Source organism: Chrysochloris asiatica, unplaced genomic scaffold, assembly GCF_000296735.1.
Source record: "Chrysochloris asiatica unplaced genomic scaffold, ChrAsi1.0 scaffold00031, whole genome shotgun sequence".
NCBI lineage: Eukaryota > Metazoa > Chordata > Mammalia > Afrosoricida > Chrysochloridae > Chrysochloris > Chrysochloris asiatica.
In genome coordinates, this window is record NW_006408549.1 from 18,110,961 (window position 1) to 18,122,054 (window position 11,094).

Below are 11,094 nucleotides of genomic sequence, written 5' to 3' on the forward strand. Positions count from 1 at the left end.
GACTGTCACATTGTAAAGGTAGAAGTTTTGTAATAAAAGTGGGGGAGTAGTTAATCTTAAAGTCCAGAAACAGAGGACCGTAGGATCATCAAGGGAGAAGTGCACAAGTGGAATGCGAGACCCTATCCAGAGAAGCAGTGGCACCAGAGATGGAGGTAGAGATGAGGACATGGAGAGAGGGAGCAGCTGAGGACTCTTGACTCATGAAAAGACAGGGACTAGGTGCTGGCTTCCAGGAGGCAGACTTGCAGAACATGCCCTTTGGTTATTTAAATTATTATATATTCTTGAGTGTTTTTGTGTATATCCCCCCTTCCAAAAAAAAATCCCCAAGAAGGAATAGTAACAAATACTTTTTTATGATGATACACGGATAAGATTGTAATCACTGCAATGAAACAATTGTGCAAAGTTGATATTCTCACATGTAAACTACACAGTAACAATAAAAACTGAAGAAAAAACAAAGATATTTGCAATGAATAAGTTACTGGTCTTGCAAATTTCTCTTACGTGATCTCCAGCATCATTTCTATTGCCAAGGCAATATTTTCCAACTACTAATCCTTCCTCTTTGTTTCCAATCTTTGTATTCGGATCACCAGTAATTATCAATATATTTTGATTGCATGTTTGATAAATTTCAGACTGAAGAAGTTCGTACAGTTCTTCAATTTCAGCATCACTGGTGTTAGTGGTTGGTGTGTAAATTTGAATAATGTATCAACTGATCTTTCTTGTAGGGGTATAGATATTATCCCATCACAGACAGCATTGTACTTCAGGGAAGTCTTTAAATGTTCTTTTTGATAATGACTGTGATGCAGTTCATCTTTGATTTATCATTATGGGCATAGTAAATCATATGATTGTCAGATTCAAAATGGCCAATACCAGTTCATTTCACTTCACTAATATCAAATATGTCAATCTTTATGTGTTCCATTTCATTATTGACAACTTCCAATTTTCCTAGGTTTGTACTTCATATATTCCATGTTCTGATTAACAATGGATGTTTCCAGCTCTTTCTTCTCATTTTGAGACGTGCCCTATCAGCAAATAAAGGTTCCAAAAACTTTATTCCATTTGCATCATCACTGTCAACTGTACTTTGAGGAGGCAGCTCTTCGCCAGTTATATTTTGAATGCCTTCTAACCTGAGGGGCTCTTCTTCTGAAACTATATCTGATAATATTCTGATGCTATTCATAAAGTTTTCATGTTTTGGCACTACCTATGACGGTGTTCCACTGCTATTCATAAGGTCTACAGTGGCTAAACTTTCAGAATAGTCTACCTCTTCTTAGTCTCACTTATCTGGAAGTTCAGCTGAAACCTACCTGAAGCTGCTGGTATTTAAAATATCAGTGGCTTAGCTTCCACCATCACAGCAACATACAAGTCAGTCACCACAATATAACAGACTGACAGTTGGCAATTCCTAATATATTATTTTATTATTCTTTTCATGTCTGTTGGATCTGTTGTGATGTTATTTACTTCATTTCTTGTTCATACTCTTTGCATCTTTTCTTTGTTTTCCTGTGTTAAATTTGCCAGTGATTTGTTTTCAAAGAACCAATTTCTAGTCTTTCATATTCCATCTATTGTTTTTCTTTTTTCTGTTTCATTCGTTATTGTTGTTTTGTTAGCTTTCAGTGTGTTCCAACTCATAAAGATCCCATGCGCCCAGTCTTGTGCTGTTCTCACAATAGTTCTTATGCTTGAGCCCATTGTTGCACACGTTGTGTCAGATCATTTTGTTGAGGGTCTTCACCTTTTTCACTGACCCTCTACTTCATCTAGCATGCTGTCCATTTCCAGGGACTGGTCCCTCCTGACAAGATGCCCAAAATACGTGAGACAAAATCTCACCATTAGCTCATCTAAGGAGCATTCTCACTGTGCTTCTTTAAGACAGACTATTTGTTCTTCTTGCCAGATACTGGTTATATATTTCACTAACATCATAATTCAAAGGCACCGATTCTTCTGTCTTCCTTACTCATTGTCCAGCTTTTCCATGGCTGAAAATACCACAGTGTGGGTCAAGTCTACCTTAGTCTTTAAAGTGATGTTTTTGCTTTTTAACACTTGAAATACAATTTTTTCAGCAGACTTGTTCAATGAAACTTGACTTTTGATTTCTTGACTGCTGCCTCCATGGGTTTTGATTATGGATCCAGTAAAATGAAATCCTGGACAACTTCAATGTTTTCTTCATTTGTCATGATATTGTTTATTGGTTCAGTTGTGAGGATTCTAGTTTTCTTTATATTGAGGTGTAATCCATATTCAAGTCTATACTATTTGATATTCACTTAAGTGTTTCAAGTTCTCTTTATTTTCATCAGGCAAGGTTTTGTCATCTCCATAATCAGATTGATAGTCTCCCCAATCTTGATGTCACATTATTTTTATTAGTGTCCAACTCCTTGGACTGTTTGCTCAGCACACAGAATAAATAAGTATGGTGACAACATACACCTTTTTTTATTTTAACCACACTGTATTCCCTTGTTCTGTTCAAAGGACTGTCTCTTGGTCTCTGTACAGGTTCCTCATGAACACAATGAAGCGTTCTGGAATTCCCATTCTTTGCAGTTATCCATATTTTGTCCTGATATACACAGTTGAATTCCTTTGCATAGTCAATAATACACAGGTAAACAATTTTCTGATGTTTTCTGCATTTATTTATGTTCTAATCTTTATTATTATTATTCCTTCTAGAGACTGCAAACTTTTTAGGCTGCTGTTATGTAAATTTTAAGATTTGTTGCATTAAGGTATTGAGGTTGGTTCTTTGCCTTTTGTCTTGGTGTGTGCGTGTATTGCTGTAAATTGACCCTTAAGCACTGCTTTTTTTGTTTTGGCATTTTGTATTTTCATTCTCATTTGCTTCTAGGAGTTTAATTTTTTTTTAAGTCCCAGACAAGAATTCCTAGAAATAAATTTAATTTTCCTTCTTGCATTACCTAGTATGTTTTATTGGCTATGCAATGACATTCAACTTTTAGAATTACAACAAATTATGGATAACATTCCAGAATACTTAATTATGCTCATGCACAATTGTGCTCTCAAGAGTTTCTCTTTGTCTTTCGTTTTGAAATTTTGATTATGATATATCTTGGTAATTTTCTTTAGTGGTCTATCCTATAATGGAATCATTGTTCTTTCTAGATAGATATCTTTTCATCTTCCATGTTATTAGGGAAGTTTTATGCTACCAAATTTTTGACAAGTTTCTTTGTATCATTTTTTGCTTCTTCCTGCTCTGAAATTCCAATCACATGTAATTTTTTTTCTCTCCAGATAGTGTTCAACATAATTCATAAACTTCCTTAATTTTTCTTCATTCTTTTTTCCCCCCATTTTTTCTGTCAAGGGATTTGTCCTCTAATTCACTAATCTGTTCTTTGCTTGAAGACTGTGGTCATTGATCTTCATCAGTAAATATTTAAGTCCTCTTTGCTTTCAGCAAGCAAGGCTGTATCATTTGCATATCGCAGGTTTTTTAATAAATCTTCCTCCACTTTTTTGTGGATACAGCCAATTATCCAATTCCTGCCTGGACTCAAGTGGGTTGGGGTTGCGGGAGCCACCTGGAGTCCAGCATTCCAACTGCTACCCTATAGACCTCCCTCTCTGCCTGGGTCTTAAACCCACATCATTAAGGCTCTCGACTCCGTATTAGTGAATTGTTTTATCCCTGTGCTATAGCTCAGTTTTTGCTCTACAGGGCCACTAGAATTCTTGCCCACTTTGCTGCATTTTCCTCATCCAGATCCAGTTCATATCTTCTCACCTTCAGATTCTTCCATAATTTAAAGATCCTTCAGATCTTTCTATACTGTGTCTTTGTCCCAATGGAAATTCATGACAATGGCTATTTCTCACCTGTGTGTATTGCCTTCTATGTCTCAGTTTCCAGATACAGCTTGTGGGCCCATTCAGTGTCTTTCCTTGGTCACTATTTTAATTTAGTTTCCCTTTCTAATATCTAGTTTATTCAATTCTTTGTTCTCTCATTCAATGTTAAGAACTTCAGGATTATCATTTGTATGTGTTTTACTCAGTTTTTCAGGTGTCTGTTGTAGAGGGAGTGTGTCACCAGCATTTCCATCTTTCTTCTCCACTTTTTTTTAAATTTAAGTGATAGCTTCTTCTCTCAACCCCAAATCATTGTAAGTCTTGACTTTAACACCTTGGTTATTCAGCATGTGAAGAAGTTGCTGGTGTTTCTGATACATTAAAATGAAAACCCAATGTCTTAGGTCAGGTTTTATAGAAAAGCAAAGCCAGTGAGAGAGAGAGAGAGAAATGACGTACAATTGCAGAGTCCCAGGACCCCAGCAGAAGAGAGAGCTAGAATCCATTTTATATGTCCATTGTATTGAGAGTAGGTCCACACTCTCAAGGCAGCAATCCTCGACTGACTACTCATAACCACTCATCATAGACTTAGCTATACCTGTATTAGGTTTCATCACCATTGTTGTGTGCTGTGGAGTCAGGACTGACTCATAGTGACCCTGTACAGGGTTTCTGAGGCTGTAAATCTTTATGGGAGCAGAAAGTCTCCTCTTTCTCCCATGGAACAGCTGGTAGTTTCGAACTGCTGACCATGAGATTAGCAGCCCGATTCATATAACAACTGTTAAACCTCTGGAAATCCTGGCCTAGTCAACTTGACACAAAACCCTAACTATTACACCCAGCAAACATTAGATCCTAAAACATGTCATATGTAGTTTCATTCCACACCCTAAAGTTCAGGGCCTGTGGAGCAATTTATCTTATTTAGTCAAATTAAACATCAAAGAAAGTAACATTTATTGCCTAAGCTGAATCACAATGTGAAATTCTAGTGAACTTGCTCTTAACATTTTAATTTCACTAAGCTTTTATGACTTTAAAAGGTCCAGGAAATTTTTGTCAGGATGATTGCTAGAATCTTCAAGAGACTGATCATAATATAGAACTGAGCCATATGTTCTTTTGCAGATATATCCGGTTTTTTTTGTTTTGTTTTCAAATGGACATGCTGCGATTTCTATCAATTTTCTATGTAGGAATAAGCCAGAAAGAAATACCTTGAAAAGCATTTCTTTTGAAACATAGGTGGGAGAGATGTCTAACACACCTGCTAATTTTCATTGTGTAGATCTGCCAAGTCTAAAAATGTAATAATCACAGAGTGTAAAACCCTTATTACAAAAGAAAAAAAAAAAACAACACTGACTTGCAGTATAAAGATTCGTATAAAAATAGTGATATGCTGACTGTCCAAAAATAATTCATTTACAAATATTTGGGTTTTGTACCTTTTGTGGTTTGATTCATTATGCTGATAAATATACAGTATTACAAGGTAAGCTCTATTTTCTATGTATCTTAATGAAAGAAATCAATAACAGATGAGACGATAAAAGATTAATGTTCATTATTTTGGAATTTGAAAATTAACAGCAATTCCTACTAAATGTTAATTGTTTAAAAATAATTGTCATATCCTCTTGATTATTAGTACTGGAAATTAAGAAGGAAGATGTTGAGGAAGTTAAACTGTTTATGTTTTCTCAAACAGTTTTATTAGGACTTCTCGTGTAATTCACATCTAAGCAAGGGGATATTATGAGGGGACTTCAAAAAAGCCCATGGGAATTTTCTATTATCTTTTAATTCCATTTTCCACAAATGTTTTGAAACTGACCTCTTATTGATTGAATATGAGTCTCAGATGGAAGCCCCATTTTAGGCTTGATTCCATTCAAATCACATTTTTTTTCAAAGATTTTAATTCAACTGTTATTTTGAAGTATTAAACAAAGCTTTCTGAAATGACTATTGAGATTCCGAATTTTATTTCATAAACTGACTTTATTGGTTGAATTTTAGTAAGCTATAATTATTGGATTTTCTTGAAGGATAATAGCTAGAAGAAAGCCTATCCATTAGTAGACTTTATTTTTGCACAGAAGAAACTACATAATGTGTGGTGTTTTATCTTAGGAAGATACTACACATTTTAAAGAGATGATGTCAGGGAAGTGTTCTGTGCTTCTTATTTAAAGGTTCAGATTAGTGGGAAAAGTAGGAAAATGTGAAAGTTTGTTAGACTGGAAAAAACAGGAAAGCAGTGACAAAGATTGAAATGCTATCTTTCTGTGTTTCTCACAATGATCATTTCATATTGCTGATTTTTCTTTGTGTGATGCTGTAGGAAAAGCACTGGACTGTTAACCTCAAGGTTAGCTGTTCAAACCTACCAGCCACTCCTCAGAAACCCTATACAGGGTCACTATGATTCAAAACCAAACTGATGGTACATAACAACAAAAACCTGTTCTTTTGCCAAAGGAAATTAATCCTTACTTTTAAGAGTTGAAAGGATGGTTTCAATGGATCTAGTGTGAGCTCTTGTGAGATATTTAATGTTGTCAATATTCCCAACTTACTGCTGTCTCTTGGTCAGGGCACTACTGTTACCCACCAACTCACCCTCTAAGAAAATTCATATTTTCTCTAAAGCATAAGATTTCTAAAGGATCATGTCATTTTCATTATTCCTATTTAGAAATAACTCAGAAAGAAGCATGCTAAAAAGTACTGTCTTTGGAGTGCGGCTTTAACATGAATGCTATTTATTTTATTGCATAGCTCTGCCAAATGTAAAAAGCTACCCATCACAGATCCTAAAATCCAAGTCACAGATAAAATGAAATGACCACTGAATACCAGTCTAAGGATCCATGGGCTCTGTGATACAGGGATCGAGGCATAGTCTGAAAAGGGGAAATAATATTAAGATGCCTGACTGTCTTGTGAATATTGGTTTCCCTTGCCTACTATTGTAAAATAGACACTTGAGTGGGATAGAAAGAAATGTCAGTAAACATGATTACAGAAAGCTTGTAAGCCTGTCTTCAACCTATAACTGGTTGGAATACCTTAAAAAGGTTCTAGAACTTGCCCAGTGAAATAGGTTTCTTACAGAGCTTTTGCAGTGCATAGGACCTTAGTGGAATCCTGAGTCATACCCAGAACCTTCTGAGGTGGGAAATTCCCATTAGAAAGGACAAGAAAACCAACCTGGAACAGATAGAGTGACAGAAAGTACATCTTCAAAGAAAGATCATCAGGAAAAACCCAAAACAAAAATAGCAGTATGATTGGCCACTACAAGAATAAGCAAGCTGTTTACCAAGAAGACATCAAGGCAACCAATCAAGTCCCTTCAGGACAAACCTCCTTCTAAAACTGAAACTCAAAGGGAACACATAAGCAGGCATGTAAGCTTGCTGGTGACCACATTGGTCTACTGGTGAGTGGAAGATGGGGAAAGGCAGCAATGAAGAAATGGGCTGAGTTCATGACTCACGGTGACCTGGAGATGAGAAAGAGAAGAGGAGGGGATGGTTGTCCAAAGTGTGTTGAGAGACTTAGGGACACCTGAGCTGATGGACAAGGACATAGCTACAGAGGGCTAGAGCTGAGAGTGAAGCGCCCAGCTGATATGAAGGGAGGAGAGATGCATAAGAACACCCAAACTTGCAGATAGTACCCATCTGACCTAGGCTTGATGGCTTGATAATCAGAACTCAATTGTTGTTGTTGTTACCTGCTGTGGAGTCATTTCTGACTCATAGCGACCCTGCATAAGGTTTCTGAGGCTATAAATCTTTATGGTAGCAGAAAGCCTCATCTTTCTCCTGTGGAACAGATGGTAGTTTAAAAAGAAAACAATTTTAATAAAGGAAATGAGAGTAAATTGGTGCAATTCGATGAACTTGACTTATACTCATGGAGGTAGTAGCTCAAGATACCAACAGAGAGGGAAGGAGTCTTCGCATCAAGTATCAATGTTATCCCCTCTGTATGCAGGGTAGATAGGGCAGGGCAATTTAGACATTGGCTACCTAAAATACGAGGGCAATAAAGGCATGAAGTGACTGGCTTACAAGATTTCAAGAGGGAGTTTAGTTTAAGAGTATGTGGGGGAAGATTGAGTGCACACTGAATAGTTTTCATCTTGTCTAGATGGGTCTGATAAAAAGAGATGGAGATAATATTCTTATGATTCAATAATGAGTGTTATCATGACTGATTATGACTGTTGCAGTTGTGAAGGTAGAAACTTTGTAAAAAAATAGGAGAGTAGTTAATCTTACACTTCAGAAACAGGACCCTAGACCCTCATCAAGGGAGAAGAGCACAAGCATAATGCAAGACCTTATCCAGAGAAGCAGTGACACCAGAGATGGAGGCAGAGATGGGGACATGGAGAGAGGGAGCAGCTGAGGACTCTAGAGTCATGGGAAAAGAGGGACTGTAGACTTGCAGAATATGCGCTTTGGTGGTATAAACCATTATACATTGACTGAGTGTTTAAAAAAAATGGAGGAAATTATAATAATTGTAATGAAACAAGGTGTATGATTTGTTAAATGTAAAACTGATGATCTGCTCTGTAAACTTTCATTCATTTCACCATAAAAACTTAAAAAAAAAGTACTCTTTTACTGTACTCTAAACACTTTTTCTGGGCCCTACTGTTTTGGACCGGTGAGGAACTTCTTTTCTGGCAAAATGTATAACACCTGCCATACAAAATTATCAATTTAAAAAGTAACCTGCTACTTTGGTTAAACAGAAAACAAATGTGGTTTAAGTCCTGGTGTTGTGCTGCGGGTTAATTCTCTGTACTGCAAAGTTGGTTTGAATCGCAAGGTAGGCGTTCACAGCTCCCCAGCGGCTCCTGGAAAACTTTACACAGGGTTGCTATGGGTCGGAACCAATTGACGGCAGTTAGCAACAATAGTGTGATGGCTGGAGATGGGTGGCACTGTGAAAGAATGCACTGGATCTGTAAGTCCTGTTTTATCCGTAAGTTTGGCGGTTCAAATTCACCAGCTACTCTTACAAGCCCTGTACAGAGTTATTATGAATCGGAATCTACTCGACGGCACTTAACGATAACTATGTGATGGCTGGAACTGCCGTTGCCTGGTCAGGGCCAGACCAAATGATTCATGGGCCACACAGACCAGACGGATCTCATCAAAATCACTTTGCATGGTAAAAAAGGCCTTGTGTGGTTTGACTCCTTTCAATTCCTGCTGCCTTATCTTTTTCCACTTTTCTTGAGATATTGAGTATCTCAAGATATTACAACAGTATCAAATTACTTTAAGAATCTATAAGATGCCAGGCAATTTTCAAATCCCTGTGCTTTTTAGAGTTTAGTGTCTTTAGCTGGAAAGCCACCATCTATCTGATAAACCCCTACTTTTTATTTCAATGTCCAGTTCAAATGCAGATCGCCAAACTAGGGTTGGTAAAGGGCCAGGAAAAGTTTATTTACAAAATGTAGGGTAGAAGAGAGTTGCCAACGTTTTGTTTTCCTAAGTAAAGATACTAGCCTCAGAGAATTCACAAGTAACAAAGTGAACAAATAAGCCACTCACATCATTTCGTAAAAATACTATTTTTACATCACAAAGAAGCACGCACCTACACCCACTGCCATTCAGTTCCCATGAGATCACAAAATTTCTCTCTAATGCTTACCTGGTTCTGACTGTCCCCACCCACCCTACTGGACACAAAATTCCACCGCATTTTTTTTGCGCTAATGCGAAACCTAGTCTTACCCTGATCTTTTTGTTTTTTTTTCTTTTTCTGCCCTGTTTTACATTCGAATCTTTCTGTCACTGCTGAGGTGACTCTAATCCCCGAAAGCCACACCGCAGCAGATCGGGAAACCTTCAGTGTCCCAAGAGTTAGCGGCATGCAGGCCATACACAGCTCATTCTTCAGTGGCCTCTCGTTTCACTGCGTGGGCGTTCTAATAAACAACAGTTGGTTGCTCACTGCAGCGCACTGCTAGAACTACAAGTCAGTGTGGGCTCAGATCCAGGATGACCATCTGCTGCTCCTCCAGAGCAAGCAGTTCTGTGCCACCACTAGCTAAGTCATCCACTCTAAGTCCAGGCACGGCTCTGACCCCATTCTTCCTGGGCGCACTGTGAACATGACCTCATGATGCTGAAGCTGACTAGGCCCGCTGTGGTGGAAACCTGCAGCTTTCAGACTTTGCTCCTGTCCTATCAGCGTACCCAGCCTGAAGATCAGAGCCAGCCCACCTCGGTCAACAGAAAAGTGTGGACTTAAAGTGCTGGCCTAAGCTGCTCCTGAGTCAACGTCTTGAGCACTAAGGACTCTGAGATTTTCTACCCTTGCCTGGTCACAAATGTGTGTGTGGACTGTTCTAGGGCCAAGATCCTTGCCAGTGAATCTCAGACGACCCCGTGATTTGTGATTATAGGACATTTGCCCCTAAGTCTATGGTCAGTAGCCCTTTAGACACATAGCATACTTGCTATTCAAAGATAGGGTGAAAAATATGTCAAAATGCTCACTACACAATAGTAGTGGTTACGAATTGGGCTGTGAACCGTAAGGTCAGCGGTTCGAAACTATCAGCCGCTCAGTGAGAAAGATGAGGCTTTCTATTCCCGTAAAGATTTACACCCTCAGAAACCCTGTACAGGGTCGCTAAGGGTCGGAACCGACTCGATGGCACTTAACAACACAATAGTAAGCACAGCTAAGCATGTGCTTACCTTGCTTACTGGTTTGAAATCTCCTCTCTTCCTCTGACTCTTTTCCTTCCCACCTGTTAACATCTCTAGAGTTCTCTTATTGCTCTCATCCACTTCCCATTCTCTCCCTGCACTGTGCAGAAAAGTGATAGTATAATTTTGTTTCCCAGAGAGAGCGAGATAGTCACCCAGTTTCTAAGAAGAGTTACTAAAACTTAGTATTCATGCAGTCACCTAACTTGGTTTCCTCTACAACTCCCTGCTGTGTGACTTTGTGTTGGTGAAGTCGGTGTGTCTCATAGAGACCTGCATCGCCTTTCTGAGGCTTTAAATCTTTGTGGAAGCAGAAAGTCTCATCTTTTTCCCAAGAAGAATCTAGTGGGCTAGATTCACTGATCTTACTGTGCTTATCCTACCTTGGGCAAGCCAATTATCCTCTATGAACTTTGGTTTCCTCTTCTAGAAAGTGAGCATAAAGAAG

General features: G+C 38.3%; 1 pseudogene; it reads right to left on the minus strand.

The window, feature by feature from the left end:
- The window catches only part of LOC102826468, an 87,058-nt pseudogene extending 77,257 nt beyond the window's left edge, over window positions 1-9,801 (minus strand).
- Between the last annotated feature and the right edge of the window lie 1,293 nt (window positions 9,802-11,094).